Source organism: Dioscorea cayenensis, chromosome 1 (assembly GCF_009730915.1).
Source record: "Dioscorea cayenensis subsp. rotundata cultivar TDr96_F1 chromosome 1, TDr96_F1_v2_PseudoChromosome.rev07_lg8_w22 25.fasta, whole genome shotgun sequence".
Taxonomy (NCBI): domain Eukaryota; kingdom Viridiplantae; phylum Streptophyta; class Magnoliopsida; order Dioscoreales; family Dioscoreaceae; genus Dioscorea; species Dioscorea cayenensis.
Genome location: NC_052471.1, coordinates 18,773,053 through 18,798,173, shown reverse-complemented (window position 1 = coordinate 18,798,173; position 25,121 = coordinate 18,773,053). Strand labels below are relative to the sequence as shown.

Genomic DNA, 25,121 nt, shown 5'->3' with positions numbered 1-25,121 from the left:
TGAATTAAATTGGTTGAAGTTGATTTGGGTTTTGGTTTAAATGTTGGGCTAAAAGGTTTGGGCTGAACCAATTGGAAGAGAATTGGGTTCGGTTGAACCAAGCTGATTCAACGAAATTTGTATAAGAATTAAGTTGGTTCAAGGCTAGTGGGTTTAATTAAACCCTGGTTCAGTGAATTTGAGTTTGGTTCGAGTTGAATTGAGGTTGGTTCGGGGTTGGTTCGAATGGTGCTAGCCCAAATTGAGTTGGCTTAAGTGCAACTGGAGACCAATTTGATTATGCAAGGTCGAGTTTGAACCGATTGGAGTGAGTGGGCCCCAATTGAGAGTCGGTTATTGCTTTCATGTATTTTTCTCATTTGGGTTCAATTATGTTTTTTTAGTTGTCATAATTGTTTATTTATTTTATTATGTTATCATGTTAGGGTGTTGATTAGACTTGGGAGGAAGTTCGGGTCTAGCAAGAAACCCAAGGAGACCGGGTGAGTTGGTAGTGGCTATTATTTTTAAATAATTGATTAATTATTATTATTTTTGAAATAATTGTTTAATGGCTAGTATTTTTGGAAATAAATGTTTAAGTATTTCATTTTTATCATGTTTGATTTCATATATAGTTGAAATATACGTATATTTGTTTGCCATTGATGTTCATGATAACCGTATTGATACATCAGTTTTGTATAATTATATGTATTTGTGAATAGTGAAAAATACATGTATATGTGATTTAATTATTCAATTCTTGTATTTATTTTTGATGGGTATATATGCTTTGATTTGGAGTGATTTGCGAAACCATGTGAGCATATTAAAGATGTTTTATCGGCATTGTTAGTAGAATGGGTTTTCATTCCTGGTATAGGAATGGTATCGTGGATCTGGGCTTTACTGGTATTATACATTGTTATACTTTTGGCATTGGCTTTGTGGAAAATAATGGTTATTTCCGTGATGTGAATGTTTGTCCTGGATAAGGATCCTGTGATATGATTTATCTCGATTGTATTATTGTTGTATCTACTTGATGGTTTGGACGGTGACGGCGGGCTAAGGCCCGACTACTGCAGTAGTGGGTCCCCACGGGCCAGCCTTTAGAGGTGGCGTGGTGGACCTGAGTATTGATTTCTACGAGGGTCAGTTCAGGTGGGAGCGGAGAGCCCTGACTGGATATTCATCGGGTAGCCGGGGGTCACCGACCGGTGAACCGATGGGTCAACGTTAAGGAAATGAGTTCCTTGACGGCTCGAACCTAGCCGCTGCCACGCGAAGGTTTAGAGAGTTTTCTAGACCATGTTATCTTTGGGTGAGTGTTGGGTATTCTTTGTATTTTTGAATTTGAGATTTATGTTATTTTTTTGAATTGTGATGAGGGCAGTCTCTCACAAAATTTGTGTTTTCTGAGAAAATCAAATTGATGTTGATCTATGTTGAATTTATGTTTCAAAAGTTCTTTAAAGATTGTATTTTGCTAGAATTCTGGTATTTTGGAAAAGTTGGAAAATGATTTGAGCAATTGGTATTTATATACTTTATATATATTGTATTTAAGTATTTGAAATTATTAAGCCACTACCGACCAACTGAATGTGCTGTAGCTGCAGGAGCAGGACCCTAGATTGCCTGATTTAGTATAGAGCTAGTCAGTGTTGAATCCAGGATTGCAGTGGGTCCCCCTTCCTTTCTTTCTATTTATTGGTGTCGTGATCTTGTAGCGGTTGTACCCGTAAATTTGAGTTATTGTATTCATGGTATTTATGTATTTCAACCTGTAGTTGGTGTAAAGTTGTAAATTGTGATTTGTAGGTCTGATTTTGTTTAAAACAGGGTGTCAATTTCTAGTTAAAAGGGAATTTCAACTGATGGGTGTCACATTTACCTCAGTAGAAGGGGTGGGTGTGACAACATTCCCCGGCCCCGACCCCTAAATGAAACTCCCATCCCCGAACCCCGCCCCGAACCTGAAAAAAGAGAATTTTTTTTCCCGGTCCCCGTCCCCGTGGGGATTTTTCGGGTTCGGAGATTCCCCGGCCCCGATTAATAAATCAAAAAAATTTATTTTTAATTAAAATAAAATTTATAAAATATTTGTTAAAAAACCATAAAAATTTTAATAATTGAGAAACTCATTTACAAATACGACCTAATACAAAATATCAACATACACAATCATTAATAAATTATTTACAAATTTAAAAAAATTTTAAAAATACAATATAGTTAATATAAGTTTAAAATTTTATTTAATTTTTATATTAATGTTCATTTAATTATTAATAATTTGTTAATTAAATAAATAAATATATAGGTTTTTTCAATTTTTATTTAGATATTTATAACATAATATATATATATATTATTTAAATTAAATATTTAATATTTCGGGGCCGGGGTGGGGCGGGGAGGATATTCCCCGTCCCCGGCCCCGACCCCGACGGGGAATTTCTTTTAGGCCCCGGCCCCGGCCCTGGCCCCGACACCCGAAAAAATTTCCGGACCCCGGCCCCAACGGGGCGGGGAATCGGGTTCCCATCGGGGCGGGACCAATTGACATCCCTAAGATGGAAGTTTGAGAAGAAAGATGTCAAGGGATAAAATCAATGAAGTAAATGGTGAGTTTCATTATGTATATTTAGAGAGGAGGGACATGGGCCCGTACTAAAAAAACAAAACAAACCAAATGGTTCCACAAGATGGGAGCTTGCAAGCGGTTTTTATTAAACTTTAAATCTTTATTAATGTAAGCTACTATATGATAATAATAATATTATTATTCTTATTATGTAGATAGCATTTTTTTTTTTTTTTGAAAATTTACTTTTTCAACATCAATTATTGGTGCAAACTGTTCCTTTTGTTACCCCCAAAAATAAAATAAAATAAAATAAAATAAAAACAGAAAAAGAAAAATCAACATACACCAATACTTTCTAAGGCTAGAATTTATTTTATGATGATGATCATCATCATATAGATTAGTTCATATGCCTAATTTTTATACATGTAGTGGTCCAAATCACCACCAAACTCTTCTTTGATTTAGCCACTTAAAAGGAACTTACAAGAGATTGAAATCTCATTTGTTCAATAAAAGTTTTGAGTAAAACTCCACTACAATAATTAAGACATTGAATGATTTATATATACACACTTATTGTTTTCTTCTTGGATCAAACCTATCTAAGCCAACTAACCAGTTTATTTGTAAATACAAAATTGGAAAATTAATATGTCCATGACTTGAATAAAAAACAAATGTCGAATAATGCATCAATTGAGTTCATCATGTCAGTATTTATTTATTCAATGTGTAAACTCATCAAATAAAGGTGAACTAAGTGGCTCATTTCCTTAATTATGAATAAATAATAAAACAAAGTTATAGTCCTTGAAAAAAATTTGAGGTTAATTTCTTGATGAAAAAATTTATTAGTTATTAAAGGAATAGTCCATCTGTCTATTATGATAGTTTTGTTAGTTCCGGAGGGGTATGCATGTGTAAGGTAAACGCTCAATCTCACATAAAATTAAAACACACATATGCAAGACAAAGAAGACACACAAGTTGGTTAACCAGTTCGGCACAACCTTGCCTACATCTTGGGGGCAAAGCCCGGAAAAACAATCCACTAAAAGAGGTGATAAAATAAAGAGTACAACACTCCTTTACTCACTCAATACAAAGAATGCCCTCTTGAGATTGCCCGATGCCTACTCTCCTCAACCCTCACCAAAGGGTCTTTCTCTCGTAGCTCATCCTAAATCTTCAAGAAGGATATCTTATATAGATGCACCTATGTCGATTAGATCCTTCCTCTTTTAGAATTCTCCACGACTCCCTAACTTGGACACCTTCCAAAGTTAAATGTTGCAACACCTAGTTGCTACATTGCCCACCTTACTGAACATTACTGAGTTCAAACTAATTGTAACCGAACTTGCGACACCTTCAACCCTCCTGGTTCCTTCATTCCGCTTCGTAGCAGTTGACGTGTCCCGAGCTCCACCTACCTGCAACCGCTTTCTTTTTCACGTCACTTCAGCAAGTCCCTCTCCCGAGGGTCACGCCTAGCAAGGCACACGCAACCATCTCACCAAAGATGGTCACCGAAGATCTCCCGATCTTCTTTCCAAACTTGGTCCAAGTTTGGTCTTCCCATGTGATCTTCGTTTGAATCATGAAAATATTGTTACTAAACTTGATCTCCTCTCATCCAAGTTTAGCCTTCAATACCTTCAAGCATGATCTCCAATTATCTATGCTTGGATCTTTAGATCTTCAATCAAATCTCAATAAATCTTCAATCAATCTCACCATATATGATTAGTCTCCTTGAATAACTCCACCCATAATTAGCTTTAGATTTTCCTTCAAATTGTATTCTAATTACGGTCTTGAGAATCATGTTGGTTTGCCATTACCTTTCTTAGTTTGTGTCTTCAAATAGCTTCACACCAAACTAAGTTCCATCCAATCAACATGATGATCTTTTATTCTTCCTAACAATAGATTATTCCTCTATTTTAAAAATAGATCTCTTATAAAATAGAGTTTATCAAAGATATAATTCATCATCTTGGATCTTACCAAAGATAGATAAAATCATACCTAAGATAAACTTGCTCTTAGAGAGATCCTTATTCTTGATGCTCTTTCCAAAAATATTTATTCTTCAAATGAACCATTGAGAAGAATTTCTCTAACATAGTCTCTCATCATGATCTTCTAGCCCTCATATCTTCACATGCCATGTCACCATGCATTAGCTACATCCTCATGCTTGTCACCACTTCTTTTGCTAAGTCATCACTGTCACATCATCACCCTTTGCCATGTCATCTCTTGGCTTGTCACATAATGCCAATCCAAGTCTTCAGACCTAACAATATCCCCCTTTGGCATTATTTGACATAATCTTCACTTTCAGACTTCTGTCATTCCGATGTTGGTGATGTTAGTTACAACACCCTATTACAACATGTACTGGGACATAGACTTAACCAAACTTACTCAAATGGACTAATACATCATCTTGTTGCTATATTACAGAGTACATAAGTATAATACAAACTGCAACTAGTGAGTTTAACAAATACATAACAAGATAACAATACTAAGTCGGTTTGCAGTCTTCAATTTTTCTTCCTCGTTGTGGCAAATGATAGCTAAGGACTTTTGTTGTCTGATGCAAATCAGGCTGTAACTTCCTTGAGTAACTTCCCCTATATTCTGGACTGGTAGTTGAACAAACTCCCTTCTCATGACAAACCTCCTTCACATCAAAGGATATCAAGAAACAACATCAGATACCTGGTCATTTGCAGAGCTCTTTTAAATATGGATTTTCTCCCCCTTTATGGTTGATGATGCCAAAGTCTTTTACTTTGTAGTTGCATATCTAGTTGCAACTACAAAGTAAAAGACTCTGGTCGCAACTCATCTTGCAACTCCCCCTTTCTTTAGGACTTATTGGCAATCTCCCCCTTTCATCTACGTAAGAACTTTTTAAATAGTCTATTTTTGCTTTGCAATGAGTATCAGTTCTGCAAAAAGAGTTCTTTGTCACCTATCAAGGTCTTCTATTTGATTCTTCAAGAGCTTCTCATATTCTTCTTCAATGTTGGGGCTTAAACCTTCATCTTCTTCTGAAAATTTTGGTGTGGTGACACACTAGCAATTAACAAACCTATCTTTTTCACAAATGAAAATACTTTTATAGAAATCTTCAACTTCTTAAGAGTAGCTACTATTTTGGCTTGTTTTATCCCTAGTTGCATCAGGAACTGCGACATTAGCATTATGTTCTGAAATATGAATTCACTTATGTTGAATTTCTTTCCATCGAGTGCTTCAGAATCTTCGCCAGTTTTCTTCTTCTTGCCCTTGCGTGGAGTAAATGCCTTTTTCTTTTCTCTTCTTTATTGACTTCTTGCTCTTCTTCATTGGCCTTGGACTAGGTGCTTATTCTTCAACTTCAACTTTGAGAATGATTTTCTTCTGGACTTTTTCACTACATTCTTCTTTTAGCTCTTGAGTGTTGACACAATCTTCTATAACTTGCAAAGGAATATTGTCTGAACTATGTGAACTCCCAGGTGTTTCATCTGGTGTTGCAACATAGTCTGAATTTTCTCTGCTTTCTCTAGTCTTCTTTAATTATTCCATAGCTTTTCTTGACAATCTCCTCAAGATCCTCTTTACTGCTTGAACACCCACTTTCAGATGTGTCCTCAAACTCTTGCTTTTCTTTTTCAACCATTGGACTCTTCCCTTTGTCATCTTCTTTCTTTCCAAGCTCCATTTTCTTTTCTTCCTGAATATCTTCATAAATTTGCATCTATTTACGTTGATTTGCTTCAGTTTCTATTTCGGTTGCAGTTATTGTTTCATCCTTCATGCTAGCTTCTGGGTTGATCTTGAAAGATCCTTCTCTTTGAACTTCCATCTTCTTCTTCTCTCCTTTCTTGAAGATTCTAGGAAATGCATCTGACATCCATCCATATGGAATACCTTGGATGATCTCTTCCTTGAATTTGATTCTCCAACCTTTCTTTCTTCTTTGAACAACTCTGGTAGATGTTTGGAAAACCATACCATGGGATTTCTTCGCTCTTCCTTAATAGGTGCCGATGCTTCTTCTTTCAAAGGAGTTGGTGCCACATATGGAACAATCACCATAGATAAATCTTTTAACGCTTCAGGAGAGGAACTCTTTCTAACATTAGCCTTCTCCAAGGTTTGTGATGATTTGCCAGCCTTTTCTTACTTCTGTGGAACTCTATGAACTACATTTTTCACTTTCATCTTAGTTTCCCTTCTTTCTTCTCTTCTTCTGAGATTTGCGATTTGAAAAATAGGGTTTGAAAAGAAAGATCCCATTTTTATTTTTGGGAAGTTGTAACCACCTAAGCATTTGTTCACATTACTCTTTTAACTGCCTTTTATAAGCACCAAAATCGTTTTGCTCCAAGATTTTTTTTAAATTTTTTAAATATATATTTTTCGTTCCTTCATTTTTTTAATTTTTATTTTTATTTATTTATTTTTTTGAAGAAAAACATAATCATGGATGTTCAAAGCTTTTCACCCAAACATGTGTCTTCCCAAAATTTGACTTTTGAAATGTTCGGTCAACAATTTTATGATTGTAAGTCACATCATGATTTTTTTACTGCATCTATCTTCTTCTTTTCGGCACTTGAGTTCAGTGAGCCTTCTTTCATCCTGTCATCCTTTCTGATCCATATCTTCTTGATCACTATCATCTTTCCTCTGATATTTCTTCTAATAGTTTTTTTGTTCATATCCAATGATTTTCCCATTCTTCAAATCATCTTTCAACTTGTTAGTCGGGTATGGCCACTTTCTCCACAATGAAAACAAGTATGAACTTCTCTTCTAGACTTAGTCTTGGACTTGTCTTGTTCTTTGACTGTTGATTAGGCTTGACAAAGACATCTTCTCTTTGACTTCTTTCCATTTTGTTTTGCTTTACTTCTTTATTTTGTTAAGCATTTGATTTGACAATGACTATTCCTGAATCATTTTTCTTGACTCTCGATGTTTCTCCAACATATCCAATACCTTGTCGGGCTTTACTTGGTCTTCTAACTGATAGTATCGCATCAAGCTTGGCTTTACCTTTGTCTATGGAATCAATAGCTTTCTCCGAATGACTTAAGTTTTGCTCGCATACAAACCAACTTCGCTTGAATGCTTTCTTTTTCTTCCTCAAGACGTTTGTTATGCATGATCATCTTGTCAAACTTCTTCAGCATCATTTAATACCCAACCAAAAGATCTTTCTCGCTTATCTCTTCACAAGTACTGTCACTGTCTCTAGATGTTGCTTCTGATGTTACAATACTATTTGTAACACCCTTGGCTCTACTAGAAAATACTGTAGGAAAACCAATATAATGGCTAGTCAGACCTTATGTTGCTTCTTCGTCGTCTTCCAGGCTTCTTTTTGATTCATCACTCCAAGTGGCATTAAGTAACTTTGACAATGGCCCTTGCGTGTGACCCGCAAATACACGGGTTTGTCGAGTAATAAATCCAAGGTGAGTGGGGTATCGTATCCACAGGGAGTATGGAGTAAAAAAATATTTAAATTGCTACTTAACCACATGAAAGAGAACAATGATAGTGTCGATAAAATGTAATGTGAACAAGAATAAAAGAAACAAGAATGAGAGGCGCAAGTAAGTGAGAGGTAAGGCAATCGATAGAAGTGGGGTACTCAGACAATGCTCCCCCTAGGATTAATGTTTCAAGTGCAAGACCCACTATTATACTTCCTAATCATTACTCAATGAGTCATGGAAATCCTTAAGCACACGGTCCCAAATCTAAGGTCAACCGTGACTAACTCTACACTATGCCCCGCGGAGAAATCGCTCAGTCTCAACACCTCACACTGTGTAAAGTTGTATGGAGTTCTAGGGAATCCAAGTGATAAACCCTCTTCCTATGTATAGACCTAACCATTTGGTCCAGGCGAAAGGCCCTTAGTTACATTTAAGCCCCAGACACTAGAGTCACTTCAATGCTTCACTCTGTTGCTCGTGCAACTAAGCCCCAGCGGAGTTCATCCTCTAGAACTTCACTCTATTGTAACCTCAAAGAACTCAAGGAAATGGAGGTAGGATAAATCACACGGAGAAGAAAGGGGACGCTCCGCTACCTCTCGACTCACCCTCTCAACCCTCTCCAATCAAGAAATATCTAACCCTCGTAGTGTGTCACTCATCTACAACGATTACCAAGATGGACTCTCAACCCTAGTGTCACTCTAAGGGAGAAATCATTCAACAAGCATTTAAGATTGGAACTCAATTGAAACATCAATTAAGGAAAGCATAATAAAAGATCAATGAAACAATAACATCATAGGGTTTACAAAATCCAAGTACCCACTAGGGCGTTTAGCTCTCTATGGACCACAATACAATCAACAATGAAATCGAAAGTAAAAAAACAAGTGTTCCATAAGGAAACCCCCTCAGTAGTTGTGTTGATGGTCTTGTGGAGTAACCAAGTCTTCTCCAAAGGTCCCTTTGTCCGACCTAGGGCACACCTCGCCAGATCGGTATCGACGAAAGCTCCCCCAATAACCTTATTCCAAGTGGAGCGCAGTGTTCAATCCTTAGAACCACTCCAAAGATGTGCCAAAAGCCTCTCTAAACCCTAGCCGACGGCCTCCCGAAAGATGGATGAAAGTTGGAGAAAAGGGGAAAAGAAGATCCCAAAAATCGGGTTGAATCGTAGCTTAAATAGGATTGGAATCAGGAATCCACACACCCCTGTGGATTTTTCCCACGGGCTTGTGGAATTTCCACACGGACGTGGGGAATTTCCACACGCCCGTGTTGATTCTCCGAAATCCTGCTTTTGCCGGTCAGAACAAGAATTGCTACGAGATTTCATCGCAATAACCTCGCATAAGATTCTCGTCGAAACACTCCCAATTCCACGCTTTTTATCGAAGCAACATAAACGGTCACACGTTTATGTCGTAGATCGCATGTTTTCTTCAATCAAAAGCTTCATTGGCAAAGGTCTTGTTATCAATGCACAAGTCGGGTTAAGCAAATATGACTGTCTTTTTGCCCCTACAACTCATTGTAGTGACTTGAATTCATAGAGGTTAGCACACATTCACGTATCTTGGAGTCTCACTTGTGTCTTCGCGTTTGTTCCTTCCAAGATTCCACCAAATAATGCGTTTACGATCTAATTTTGGCTTTTTTTTCTCAATACTTAGCTTCACAACCCTACTTAAACATCAAACTTGAGTTTCCAAAATAGTTCCAAGAGTGAGTAGTGCAAAAAGTATCAATCGGGCGAAAATTCCTAGAAATTCAAGAACCAACTAGAGCATGAAAAAATTCAATGTTAAAATTCTCCTAAACTCGAGAATACAATCATTGCAACTAAGGTGAACCGCCATTGGCTACGTGAACATGTATGTCAATCAAAATTTATATAAAGGACATATGCAATGTGAACACCACCACACACTTAAGATGTACATTGCCCTCAATATACCATGCAATCACCATAGAAAATAAACCAATCAAGTATAAATGTGGAAGTGGCAATTGAAACAATACTCTCCTGACTCCTAATAGTGCGTTTGATGGAGCTAAATCCTTGGGAGTAAAGTTCCAACGGGTTGTGAAGCACATACAGACCCACATTGGCCGTGTCCATGACTAGTTCTCATTTCACATACTAACAAGACCATCTGCACACATACACAAGGGGGTTCAGTGAAGCTCAATAACAAAAAACAAAAATAACTCGAGTATATAAAAGATAGAGCAATGAACTAGAACTCGAGACAACAAAACAAAAATAAAAGATAAACTCAGAAGGAAAATCCTTTTTGAGTGTACAAGTCCAAAATAGAATATAGAAAGTAACGAATAAAAACAAAAGCACAAAGTAAAGCAAAGATGCATCAAGTGTCGGTGTTGTCGCAGGTTGGCTCTACTGCTGCTGCCGGTGGTGGAAAAGGTGGATCGATCGGTGCATGAACCGATGATGATGGTGCTGGAGGAGCCGGAGGAGTTCGGGGTCTCATCACAAACAGTAACGCCTAATCTCGCTCTAATAATTATTGTAGAATATCGAGATGGGACATCACCTCCACGTGGCTCGCCCGCATGTAGCGCACGAACCTCGGCTAGATCACTCTAGAGCACCCCCATAGCACTCTCAAGCCTCTCAAATCGAAGTGCGCTACATGGAGGTGTGTCCAGTTGATAAGTGCTTGTGTGATAAGAATACGAAGTGTTCTTTCCTTATGATGAGCATTACTTTTATCGGGTTTTAACGCTAATATGTGTGTATTTATGTTACTTTCATGCATATAGGGTTGTGAAGCCGAATCTTAGAGAAAGAAGCTAATGTAGATCGTGATTGCACCATTTGGAGGAAATCCTGAGAAGGTTCAAACGTGAAGACATAAGTCGGGTTCAAGATGCTAAAATGTGTGCCAACCTCCTTGTATTCAAGCTAGCACAATGATTTGGAGGGGCACCGAGGCAGTCACATTCTAAGTATTCCGGCTTGTGCATGTGTAACAAGATCTCTACCAACGCGGCCGTTCATTTAAGAAGCAAAGCGATCTACGACGTAAACGTGTGTCTGTTTACGTTACCTCGATGAAAGTATGGTTTTGGGAGCATTTTCGGACCAATATTGTAGCAAAATACTGCAGCAGGTACTGTTTATGGCCGGCCGAAGAAGGAGTTATCCAAAGAAGCCACATGGGCGTGTGGAAATTCCACACACCCATGCGTTAATTCCACATGGGCCTTGTGAAATATTCACATGGCCGTGTGGGTTCCCGATTCCAGCCCGATTTAAGGCCGATTTTCAGCCCCGATTTCAGCATTCTTTTTTCCATCTTTTCCCCAACTTGAGAGAGGGCTGCGGCTAGGGTTTTGAGAGGTATTGGCTTGGGATTGGGAGAGGTTCTACGGCTCCGACATCACGCTCCATTTAGAAGAAGGTTAGTGGGAGAGCTTTCATCGGCACCGATCCGGCGAGGTGTATCCTAGGCCGGATAAAGGGACCTTTGGACGAGTAGAGGACTCTCCACAAGACCATCGTCACGACTATCATGGGGGTTTTCTATGGATTCATTGCTTTTACATTCGATTTCATTGATTATAATTAGTTCCATGGAGAGCTAAACCCACTAGTGGGTACTTGGATTGTGAAGCCTAGGATGTATTCGTTTCATTGAACCTTGTTATTATGCTTTCATTAATTGATGTTTTTATTGAGTTCTAATCTTGAATGCATTGATTGTATGAATACTCCCTTAGAGTGACACTAGGATTGAGAGTTCTTATTGGTAACCCTTGTGAGTGAGTGACACACTACGAGAGTTAGACAAAGCTAGATTGGAGAGGGTTGAGAAGATGAGTCGAGAAGTAGCGGAGCGTCCCCTTTCTCCTCCGGTGTGATTTATTCTACCTCCAATTCCTCGAGTTCTTTGCCGTCATAATAGAGTGAATGGGCTAAGAGATGACCTTCCGCTGGGGCTTAGTTGCGAGTGCAATGGAGTGACGCGTTGAAGTGATTTTAGCATCTAGGGCTTAATTGTGGCTAGGGACCTTTCTCCTAGACCAAAGGGTTAGGTCTACATATAGGAAGAGGATTTATCACATGGAATCCCTAGAACTCATTTCAATTCTATACGAGTGCGACGTTGAGAGATTGTTCAATTTCTCCTCTGGGACATGTATAGGGTTAGGCATGGTTGACCTTAGATTTGGGACCATGTATTAAAGGATCTCCACGACTCATTAATGCATTAGTTAGGAAGCATAATAGAGGGTTTTTGCACTTGAAATGATTGTCCTAGGCGGATCAATATCCGAGTACTCCATTTATATAGATTGCCTTACCTCTCCTTTACTTGTGCTCTCTATCTTGTCTCTTTTACTTTTGTTAAGAAACAACTTAAGTATTTTTACTCCCTATTCCCTGTGGATACTATACCCACTCACATGGGATTTTATTACTCTGACAAACCCGTGCACTTGCGGGACATACGCAAGGGGCGTTGTCACCTGTGCTGGGGGAGGTGCCTCTGTATCCATCTACATGGGCTGAGGCTCTGGGATAGTCGGAGGACCCTCTGTATCATTATCTCCTCCCTTTGCTACCTTTGGAATGGGTGTAACTAGTATATACACCCCGTACCGTGTCTGTGCACCAATCCCATCAATCGCAATGTATCCAGGCCTAATGGTGAAGGCATAGTCATCTTCTCAGCCCCTAGTATGACCTCTAACAAACCCATGCCCATAACGAGCCTGGTGATGTACGGGCCTAAGAAGATGACACCAACTCTAAAGTACTGGCCCTGGTGGCGCAGATACTTGGCTATTATGTGGCCCAAATGGATCGGTTGTCTCTGAACCATCAAGTAAAGGTACAAAAGCTCATGTCGGCCCAGGACACCGGTACTGTCACCACGGCCATTCACCGACCTGCTCAGAATGGCGTGATGATAGCGGTACGCAAGTCGGGAAAGGCCCGTGGCCTTAGACATGCCTGACTCATACTGTCTCTGGCCGCATAGATTTCTATATGATCACTAAGGAGTCAAAGAACCAGGATAATCGGTCGGAGGTCGCTCATACTCCTCAGTGGCCGTAAAGGTCCCATCATAGAGGCCCAATCAGATCGAGAACTGTGTGACGCTCATAACATGGTACTGCCTAAGTTTTCTAAACTGTATAGCATCGACACTATCAAATCTAGCATAGGACCTGTTGAACTCGAATGAGGATAGAACCTCAAGTGTAAGCGCACGAATGGCAGGCTCTCTAAACGTCAGTAACTGTCTCCAACCTTCCACTGAGACGAGATCCTCTACCTCATCCGCCAACTCATCTCCCTTCTGTATATCTCACAATACACTCGTATCTAAGAAGCGAGTCTGTCCGAACCTAAGTCTCGATAATCGCTCAAAACGAACTTGGTGCTCGGCAACAGCGAATCCCATATTCTCTAGCTCAGGGGAATGATTTACATGGACGCTTCTCAGCTTGCTTCTTCTATCGGGTGTGCCATATTTGCAAAATGAAAACATAGATTTCGATCAAAAAAATTGAAAAATTTATTCTGCAGATTTCCACACACTCGTGTGGATCCACGTTGCTTGAAAACCGCACGGCCGCACCCCACAAAACCAAAAATACACCTTAATGTTGTTTCTAACTTCACTCTAAACATGTATAAACTGTATAAACATTGAAACGAAGCAACATTCATCATTTTAATCGACTAAAATCAAGTTATAGCAAAGAAAAGAGGAATTGAGGGTTTACCAAAAGCTTAAGATAAAGACCTTCGAATTTGGCCCAAAATTCAAGTAAAACACCTCTAAATCACCGGTGCTACATTGAGAGAGTAAAGGAAAGTGTTTGCCGAATGCCTGGGAGTGTAAAGATGAAGATACTCGAAAAGATTTTAAAGAAAACTCGCGACTCTAGAGTTTCTGTACATTCACATGGGCGTGTGGAAATTATTCACGCCCGTGTGACTCCACAGGGGAGACCCACAGGGGCCGACGTACACCCTTGTGTACTCTCGGGCTAACACTCAATGCTTCTGAACGTAGCCACATGGGCATGCGGAAATTACCCATGCCCATGCGCCCGACCGATAGGGGCAGACCCACGCTCCTGCGGCTTCTCTGTCCAACCTGAGAAAACTCTAAGTGTTTCACACGCACATGAGAAAATTCACCACGAGCGTGGACTTGTACAGGGCCAGCTCACAGGGGCACTCACACGCCCCTGTATCTTCTCGGGATGAAAGAGAGCTTCTCTGCAGAGATACACACGGGCGTGCGGAAATTACCCACGCCCGTGTGTTTATCACAGGGTCATCCACAGGGGTGAGTCCACGCCCCTGTGTCTTCTCGGGAAAAATCTCTAAGTCTCTGCAGGAAGACACACGCCCGTGCAGAAATTACCCACGGGTGTGTGAATCTCACAAGGTCGTTCACATGGGTGAGTCCACGCCCCTGTGCCTTCTCTGGATGAGCTCTCAGTAGAGACCCAAGGGCGTGTGGAAATTCCACACGCCCGTGCGTTTTCTCTGGATGGATTAGAAAACTCTACAGTCTCTGAAGAAAGTTCTTGAACATATAAAAACACTCAGAGCCTGCTTTCATCATGCAATTACAGCAGAGAAAAACGCACGACATTCTCAAACGACCAAAAATTTCGCCATACTCATTTAAACATGCGTGTGCACCAAAGATCCATGAGAAAATCACAGCAATAGCATCTCAAAATTAGGACACCAACACTCAAAACCTTATTTATGCAAACACTAAACTAAAAACTAGAAAAACAGTAAAGACTTTGGTTGCCTCCCAAGAAGCGCTTGTTTAACGTCACCAAGCTTGACATACCTTATCTTACCTCACGGGGGCTCATAGATGAAGGTTTCCCTCTTACCCATGACTTGGAAGCATGATGAACATAACCTCTTGAAGATAAAGGGAGAGTTGTCGAGCTTGTTACCACTTAAGGTCTTGTCACTCTTGTTCCTTTCAAGCACATTCTCAACAGCCTTGGGGCATTTCTTGTGGAGTCTTCTCCTTCGCTTCATCTTCCCGAGCATGTTTTTTATGATTCCCGCAGTAGGTAGTACTTTTTTCTCTAGACCAAGCATCATCAACTCCTCATTCTCCTTGTCTTGGTCTAGCAACCCCTCGTATGGGTCCGGATTCAACATTTCCTGCACATATTCACCGATTAGTTCATCAGTAGTGTCAAGAAAATATAAAGTATCATCAAATTCAAGAGAATGTCGCATGGCTTCGGCAAGGCAGTATGTGAGCTTGCCATCTCCAACCCTTAGTGTCAACTCCCCGCCGTCCATGTCGATCAATGCCTTGGAAGTGCGCAAAAATGGCCTCCCAAGTATCAAAGGAACATCTGCATCCTCATCGATATCCAACACTACGAAGTCTACATGAAATATGTACTTGTCCACCTTGACAAGCACGTCTTCAATGATGCCCCTCGGATGTCTCACCGTTTGGTCCACCAATTACAATGTCATCCGAGTGGGCCTAGGCTCTCCCAAGCTTAGCTTCTGAAAGAAAGAGTATGGCATGACATTGATACTGGCCCCTGAGTCCGCCAATGCCATCTCTTCACCCAAATTGACAATGTTGCATGGGATAATGAAGCTTCCTAGGTTTTTCTTCTTGTTCAGCATATTCTTTTGCAAGACCGCAGAGCAAGATGCATCCAAGACCACCGACGCACTCTCTTCTTATTTTCTCTTGTTGGTTAAAAGATCTTTCAAGAACTTAGCATACCGAGGCATATGAGACAACGACTCTACAAAAGTAATGTTGATGTACAATTTCTTAAATAGACCCAAGAGCTTCTTGTATTGCTCATCATTTTTGTCATTCTTCAATCTTGAAGAATAAGGGATTCTTGGCTTGTAAGGTGGGGGTGCCACCTCTTTTTCTTTGTTAACTCTTTCCTCAACCTCCACGACCTCCAGTGCCTTAACATTGGTCTTCTCACTAGGAAGTTTGCCCTCCACCTCACGACCACTTCTCAAAGTGATCACCTTCACATGTTCGCGTGGGTTGGTTTCAGTATTACTAGGCAAATTACCTTGTTGTATCTCTAGTAGAGCTTCGTGATTTGCCCCACTTGATTCTCTAGGTTGTGCAATGAAGCGGTGTGGTTGCGAAGTGTAGCCTCAACCGATTGGAATCGTGTCTCTGATGATTGTACAATTCTAGTCAAGGCTTTCTCCAAATCGGTCATCCGGGTCTCCAAGCCTGAAACTCTATTCTCCATGTTCGGGGCTTCTTGTTGTTGGAAACCCGGTGGTGTGGTGGCCTTTTGTTGCCCTTGGCTGTTCCATGAGAAATTAGGGTGGTTTCCTCCAACCCGAATTGTTGGTATTGTTATAAAGATTGCCTTGGTTTCTCAGTACATTACCCACATAGTCAACTTGCTCAATGGAGGGATATACCACCAACAGTTATCGGGAAATCGGATGGGGCATGTCCCCCTCCACATCCATCATAACTCGTTACGGCCTCCAATCTCGAAGAAGTTATAGTGTCTAACTTCTTACTCAATGCCTCCACTTGGACCGCTAACGATGTAACGGCATCGATCTCATGGATGCTGGCCACTTTCTTCTTCTCCCTAGCATTCCATTGGTAGCTGTTCAACCCCATTTCTTCAATTAATTATCGGGCATCACCGGGGGTCTTGCTTCCTAAAGTACCTCCTGCCGCTGCATCAAGTAATTGTCTTGTACTTGGGTTTAAACCATTGTAAAAAATCTGAATGATCATCCACTCTGGAAACCCATATTGAGGACATTTTCGCAGGAGTTCCATGAACCTTTTCCATGTCTCAAATAAAGACTCCAATTTCATTTACACAAAGGACGAGATCTCATTCCTAAGCTTTGCAGATTTTTCGGGAGGAAAATAACGGGCAAGGAAAGCTTCTACCATCTCCTCCCATGTAGTGATCGATGTTCTAGGTAATGAGTGTAGCTAGTGCTTCGCTCTCCCCTTTAAGAAAAAAGGAAGGCTCTCAACTTGATGGCATCATCGGTAACACCATTGATCTTGAGCATATCACACACTTCCAAGAAATTCCCTATGTGATTGTTTGGATCCTCATCGGCTAAACCATTGAACTGTGCAGACTGCTGTAACATGTGGATGAATGCCGGCTTTAGCTCAAAATTCTGAGCTATGATTAGGGGCCGCACAATGCTAGATTGTGTCCCCAATACTGACGGTCTGGCGTAATCAGAGAGTGTTCTCTGTTGTTCATTCTGTTCTGCCATGTTGTCAGATCCTTCAACTTCCGCTTCAGCTAGATTCGACAGTTCTTGTATAGGTTCTTTACCTCTTCTTCTGAGTGTACGTTCAAGTTCAGGATCACCTTCAAGCAATGTCGAAGGGTTCCCTCGGGTCATAACCTGGAGCTGCATCAAAATAAAGAAAACAAAATTAGAATGATGATAGAATAAAAGGTATGAAATAGAATGAATGAATAGCTAAAATAGCAAAGTACAAAGTATCTCTAAACGCCTTCTCCCCGGCAACGGTGCCAGAAACTTGACAACGCCCCTGCGTGTGACCCGCAAGTGCACGGGTTTGTCGAGTAATAAATCCCAGGTGAGTGGGGTATCGTATCCACAGGGATAAGGGAGTAAAAAAAATACTTAAATTGCTACTTAACCACGTCAAAGAGAACAATGATAATGTTGATAAAATATAATGTGAACAAAGATAAAACAAACAAGAACGAGAGGTGCAAGTAAGTGAGAGGTAAGGTAATCGATAGAAGTGGGGTACTCAGACAATGCTCCCCCTAGGATTAATGTTTCAAGTGCAAGACCCACTATTATACTTCCTAATCAATACTCAATGAGTCATGGAAATACTTAAGCACACGGTCCCAAATCTAAGGTCAACCGTGACTAACTCTACACTATGCCCCGCGGAGAAATCGCTCAGTCTCAACACCTCACACTGTGTAAAGTTGTATGGAGTTCTAGGGAATGCAAGTGATAAACCCTCTTCCTATGTATAGACCTAACCATTTGGTCCAGGCGAAAGGCCCTTAGTTACATTTAAGCCCCAGACACTAGAGTCACTTCAATGCTTCACTCTGTTGCTCGCGCAACTAAGCCCCAGCGGAGTTCAACCTCTAGAACTCCACTCTATTGTGACCGCAAAGAACTCAAGGAAAATGGAGGTAGGATAAATCACATCGGAGGGGAAAGGGGACGCTCCGCTACCTCTCGACTCACCCTCTCAACCCTCTCCAATCAAGAAATGTCTAACCCTCGTAGTGTGTCACTCGTCTACAACGATTACCAAGATGGACTCTCAACCCTAGTGTCACTCTAAGGAAGAAATCATTCAACAAGCATTCAAGATTGGAACTCAATTGAAACATCAATGAAGGAAAGCATAATAAAATATCAATGAAACAATAACATCATAGGGTTTACAAAATCCAAGTACCCACTAAGGGGTTTAGTTATCCATGGAGCACAATACAATCAATAATGAAATTGAAAGTAAAAACAAGTTTTCCATATGAAAACCCCTCGGTATTCATGTCGATGGTCTTGTGGAGTAGCCAAGTCTTCTCCAAAGGTCCCCTTGTCCAGCCTAAGGCACACCTCGCCAAATCCGTGATGACGAAAGCTCCCCCAATAACCTTCTTCCAAGTGGAGCGCGGTGTTCAATCCTTAAAACCACTCCAAAGATGTGCCAAAAGCCTCTCTAAAACCTAGCCAACGGCCTCTCAAAAGATGGATGAAAGTTGGAGAAAAGGGGAAAAGAAGATCTCAAAAATCGAGCTAAATCGCGGCTTAAATAGGGTTGGAATCGGGAATCCACAAGCCCCTGTGAATTTTTCCCGCGGGCTTGTGGAATTTTGACACGGGCGTGGGGAATTTTCACACGCCCATGTGGATTCTCTGGAAATCCTGTTTTCGGCCGGCTATGAACAGTAACTGTTACAGTACTTGCTACATTGCTTTTCTACGTACCCTACTACAATGCTCGGCCAAAATACTCCCAATTCCACGATTTTCATCGAGGCAACATAAATGGGCACACGTTTATGTCGTAGATCGCACGTCTTCTTCAATCAAAAGCTTCATTGGCAGAGGTCTTGTTATCAATGCACAAGTAGGGATACGCAAATGTGACTACCATTATGCCCCTCCAACTCATTGTAATGACTTGAATTCATGGAGGTTGGCACACATTCACGTATCTTGGAGTCCCACTTGTGTCTTCGCGTTTCTTCCTTCCAAGATTCCACCAAATATTGCATTTACGATCTACTTTTGGCTTCTTTTCTCAATACTTAACTTCACAACACTACATGCGCAAAAGAACACAAATACACATGTATTAGCACTTAAACCTACTAAAAGTAATGCTCAACATAAGAAAAGAACACTTCGCATTCTTATCCCACAAACACTTATCAAACTTTTTATTTTTCTTCAAAGTATTGGCACAATCACTTTTTTAATATGGCCAATGGCACCACATTATCGACACTTTATATTTTTGCTTCTCTTGTTATGGTCTTCTTCATCTTTCTTATCTTCTTCCTTGGAGTTTTCTTTTTGGAATATTCTGTTCCTTATCTGGTATTGACTGAACATGTTGTGTAGCCTTTTGGATAATAGTGCAATTTCATCTTCACAGTCATCTTCCTGTTGTAACTCTGCCTGTTATAACATCTTCTGTATCTCAGCTTCTACCTTCAACGCCATCCTTTTTTTTTTGTCCATCTTCTGGTTCATCTCATATGCTTAGAGTGAACCCATGTACTCATCTAGTTGCATGGTCTTGATGTCTCAAGTTTCTTCTATTGCTGCTACTTTTGCTTCAAATCTCGTAGGTAGAGATCTAAGAGTCTTTTGGACTTGCTTCTCATCAGAGTATCTTTTGCTAAGTTGAAAAGCTTAGGTTGCTATATCCATCCGTTTAGCGTTTAAAACAGCAATAGTCTCATCTTCCTCCATCTTGAAATTCTCAAACCTGCTTATTAACATTTGAAGTTTTGAGATACATACAAGATTTGTATCTTCATGCATTCTTTGAAAGATATCCCAAGCTTCCTTTGCCGATTCAGATGTTGCAACATATTTGAATTGATTTTCAAATACTCCTCCAAATATAGCATTAAGAGCCTTCCCATTTGCATTAGCTTTCCTTATAAGGTCAAGACTCCAGTTGCACTTCTTCTTCTCGGCATCTTCATCAATCGGAGGAGACCAACCTTCTTCCACCTTGGTCTGATAAGTGTCTAAATGTAAGTATTTTAGTACATGTATTTGTTACCTCTAGCATGTATTTTTATAAGAATTGATGCCCGCTTCATGCTTAATTGGGTATTATCTGCTTCACAGGGTATGAAAAGCCATGGAGGACACAAAGATATGATTTGGGCGAAAAAGAGAAGAAAACTAGGTCGCGGTACTGTAGCGCATTCACTGTGGCAGATTAATATGGCTGGAGTACTGTAGCAATGGCACTGTAGAATCAACACTGTAGTGAGATCATTGTAGCACCTGGAGAGTTTTCGAGTCAGGAATTAATCCAAGCCATATGACCTTAATGCTACCCTGAATTGACCCGGGATAGATACTGTAGCCAGAGAAGAAAAAGAACTTGTTTGAAGGCATACTGGGTCAATGAGGAGCTCATTGACCCAATATAGATACTATTACGAGAGCTAGAATGGAGTTTTCCTACTTCATACTTCCTCAATAACCCCCTCATTGAGGCAGTATGGACCCGGTATGGAAGGCATTTGGGGTAATTTTGAGCATCATTTTTGAAGGGCATACGTGCTGATTTGGAGGGAGTATACTTGGGGGTATAAGAGAGGATTTGGGAGGCTTTCTTGAGGACTTTTTTTGGCAGCCAACATTTAGGGAAAGAAGAGAAGAAACGAAGACATCATCTTGGTAGAGTTTGGCTTGAGGCTTGGAGGTGATCAAGCACTTGGATTTCAAGGGGAGTGTTTCATCATCAAAGGAGGAGGAGCATTCGGCATTCTTTGGGCTAGAGAAAGCGTCATTCGGCTGGCATTGTTCTTCTTCATCATCTTTCGTACTAGGAAATGCCATTTATGCATTTATTTCTTGTTTTTCTTAAGTTTGTTATACTTGTTTGTATGATGGCACACTAGATCCCCAAGGCCACCGGATGTAGGTGAACCTTGGGGGTTCATCATGTATTTTGGATGCTATACTTTTATTTGGAATGCATTGGTGTGATTTATGGTTTGGCTCATTATTCTTAATGCCTAGAACTATTAGTTGGAGAAATCCTTAGTTCTTTCTTGAGCTGTGCACGTAGACGTGACCTACTCGCGTGTACTAGATCTTTATTGAGCTAAAAGGGGTATTCTTTGACCAACATACTGAGAAATTGGATGTGAGTAGCCCCTCCGAACCATGAGGATAAACTTAGGTTAAGTGTATCCTTATCGCGTGATCTCCCTACTCTTAATGCGATCGTAGGAATGTGATTAGGGAGAGATCCTTGTCATCATTAATATGGGATTAGGGTTTGACCGCCGAGAAATTGGGGTTGAATTAATGTTGAGATCCGTCGGTCTAAATCACCCTTGCTATGTTATTCTTATGCATCCATATATCATGATGACCCCTCATGGGGATTCTCATCCCTAGGCCTATTTATATCATCATTACTCTTGTGATCTCCTTTCTTGCCTTGGAATTGTTATACTTGTGATTTATTTGCATTCTCGCATGTATTAGAGTAGTATACCATGTTTAAGTTGTAAGGTTAGAAAGTAAGTGATGGAGGAGTAATAGGAGCTCCTTAGCCCTGTGGAATAAGATCCTTGGGCCCTCGCTCAAGGTATTAATTGGCGACCCCGTATACTTGCGGGTGAGCAAACAACCACGGTCCACACACTCTCATTAAGAGACTTGATGAATGCCTTCATATGCGCTTTTCCAATAAGGATAATTGGAACCATTAAGCAGAAGTGGTCATATGACGGATGCTCCTTCTCTTGTGACCATCATTGGAACTTACTTAGCCCTCACAGGCCTTGAAACTAAAGCACACAATGGAAACAAGGCTCTAATACCACCTGTTAGTTCTGGAGGGGTATGTGTGTGTAAGGTAATCTTTAATCTCACAAGAAATTAAATCACAGACATGCAAGAGAAAGAAGACACACAAGTTGGTTAATTAGTTCGGCACAATCTTGTCTACATCTGGGGGGCAAAGCCTGGAGAAACAATTCACTAGAAAGATGTGATAGAATAAAGAGTACAACATTCCCTTACTCACTCAATACAAAGAATGCCCTCTTGAGATTGCCCGATACCCACTCTCCTCAACCCTCACCAAAGCGTCTTTCTTTTATGGCTCATCCTAAATTTTCAAGTAGGATATCTTATATAGACGCACCTAAGTCCATTAGGTCCTTTCTCGTTTAGAATTCTCTGCGACTTCCTAACTTGGACACCTTCCAAAGTTAAATGTTACAACACTCAATTGCCACACTACCCACCTTATGAATATGACTGAGTTCTAGCCAGTTGTAACTGAACTTACAACACCTTCAACCCTCCCGGTTCCTTTAGTCCATTCATAGTAGTTGACGCGTCCCGAGCTCCTCCTGCATAAAACCACTTCCTTCCTCACGTCACTTAAGCATGTTTCTCTCCCGAGGGCCGTGCCTACCAAGGCACACGCAACCATCTCACCAAAGATGATCACCGAAGATCTCCCGATCTTCTTTCCAAATTTGGTGCAAGTTTGGTCTTCACATGTGATCTTCGTTTGAATCTTGGAAATATTGTTACTAAACTTGATCTCCTCTTATCCAAGTTTAGCCTTCAATATCTTCAAGCATGATCTCCAATCATTTATGCTTGGACCTTTAAATCTTCAATCAAATCTCAATAAATCTTCAATCAATCTCACCATATATGATTAGTCTACTTGAATAGTTCTACCCATAATTAGCTGTAAATCTTCCTTCAAATTGTATTGCTAATTATGGTCTTGAGAATTATATTGGTTTGCCCTTGCTTTCTTGGTTTGTGTCTTCAAATAGCTTCACACCAAACTAAGCTCTATGCAATCTTTATGATGATCTTTTATTCTTGCCAACAATAGATTATTCCTCTCTTTTAAAAATAGATCTATTATAAAAGGAGTATATCAAAGATATAATTCATCATTTTGGATCTTACCAAAGATAGATAAAATCATACCTATGATAAATTTGCTCTTAGAGAGATCTTTCTTCTTGATACTCTTTCCAAAAATAGTTATTCTTCATATGAACCATTGAGAGGAATTTCTCTAAACATAGTTTCCCATCATGATCTTCTAGCCCTCATATCTTCACATGCCATTCACCATGCGTTAGCCACATCCTCATGCTATCACCACTTCTTTTGCCAAGTCACCACAGGCACATCATCTCCCTTTCACATGTCATCTCTTGGCTTATAACATAATGCCAATCCAAGTCTTCAGACCTAACAAGTTTTATATTATTATATTTATTTATCAAGTAATAATATGAGATTATAATTGATTGTATATATTGTGATAATTAAATTCATGATAATATAAGTGACACGCGTCCGAATATGCTTGCGAACCGCAAGTGCACGGGTGTCGAAGTAATAAAATACCTGGTGAGTCGGGTAGTCGAATCCACAGGGAACAGGGCTACTAGTACTAACTTCTTCTCTGCTTTCTAGCCTAATGATAAATGGAAAGGTGTGGTGATCTAATGTGCGAAGAAATGAATACCGGAGACGAATATGCAAGGGTGAAATGGATGGAGATCTCAATCAGTAAAGTGGGGTATTCGGGCAATGCTCCCCCTAGGATTCAAGTATTAGGTACCGGATAAGCAAAGTGTTTCTATGATGAGTAAGTTAAGTAGTGGAAGTCCAAAAAAATTCGGATCCTGCCTCCATATCACCAATACTAGTCCCCTACGAGGTCCCGGTGGAGAAATCGCTCAATCTCAACACATCACACCACATATGACCGCAAAGCACTCTAGGGATTCTAAGAGGTGTATCCGATTCCTAAAGATTGATCCAACCGTAATTTCCGGCGAAGGATCCTAACCCCCTACAAGGTCCCGGTGGAGAAATCTCTCAATCTCACGCCTCACACCAAATATAGTTGCATAGAGCTTAGGGAACGGAAATAGAATACACCAATCGGAGGGGAAAGGGGATGCTCCCTATCTCATGACTCACCCTCTCAACCCTCTTCAATCTTGAGATTCTAACCCTAATGGAGAACTTTCTCTCACCAAGGTAACAAATCATGCAAACCAAATAACCAAAAGATAAATAAGGTAAGCAAGCATTAGACAATCAAGATTAAAACTTAATCAAACTCGGATTAAATAGAAACACTAAGCAAATCCACAAAAGATGAGAATCCTAGGGTTCACAAGCCCAAATACCCTCTAGGGTTTTAGCTCTCCATGGAGCAACATACAAAACACACCATCAATGAATGAAAGTACATTAAAACCATAGAAATAAACCTTCTTATATATGAACTGATGGCCTTGATGGAGAACTTCGACGTCTTGAAGGACCCACTTCGAAGCTAGGTTCACCGGTGGCTTCCTTGATGCTATGACGGAGGAGGAATCGATCAAAGTTGGTGACGAAGCGCCTCCAAAGCCGCAAAGACCTCCTCTACAAACTCTAGCCGTCTCACAATCAAGAGCCGCACAAAAGATGAGAAAGAATAGTACAAAACGACTATTTATAGGCCTTAGACCGCGTCTGTCACGTGCCCCCACGCGCCCATATGGATTTTTCCACGCCTGCGGTGCGGGAATTTTCACGCGTGAGCGATGAATTTTTGCTACAAACTTGTCGCAGAGAAAATTGCTACAGTGTTTTTCACAAAAACGTGGTCCAAACACTCTTCTCTTGAGGCCACATGTCCGGGCACACGTCCATGTGGTAAGCTATAAAACTTTTCTTCAACGACTTATCTTCGAGAGGT

The 25,121-nt window shown here is 40.4% G+C and overlaps 1 non-coding gene across 1 annotated transcript; it reads left to right on the top strand.

The window, feature by feature from the left end:
- Positions 1 to 16,887: 16,887 nt before the first annotated feature.
- On the top strand, positions 16,888 to 16,994 carry LOC120267232. Its single transcript, XR_005538424.1, has one exon. It is a non-coding gene; the product is annotated as a small nucleolar RNA R71 (small nucleolar RNA).
- The last annotated feature ends 8,127 nt before the right edge of the window (positions 16,995 to 25,121 follow it).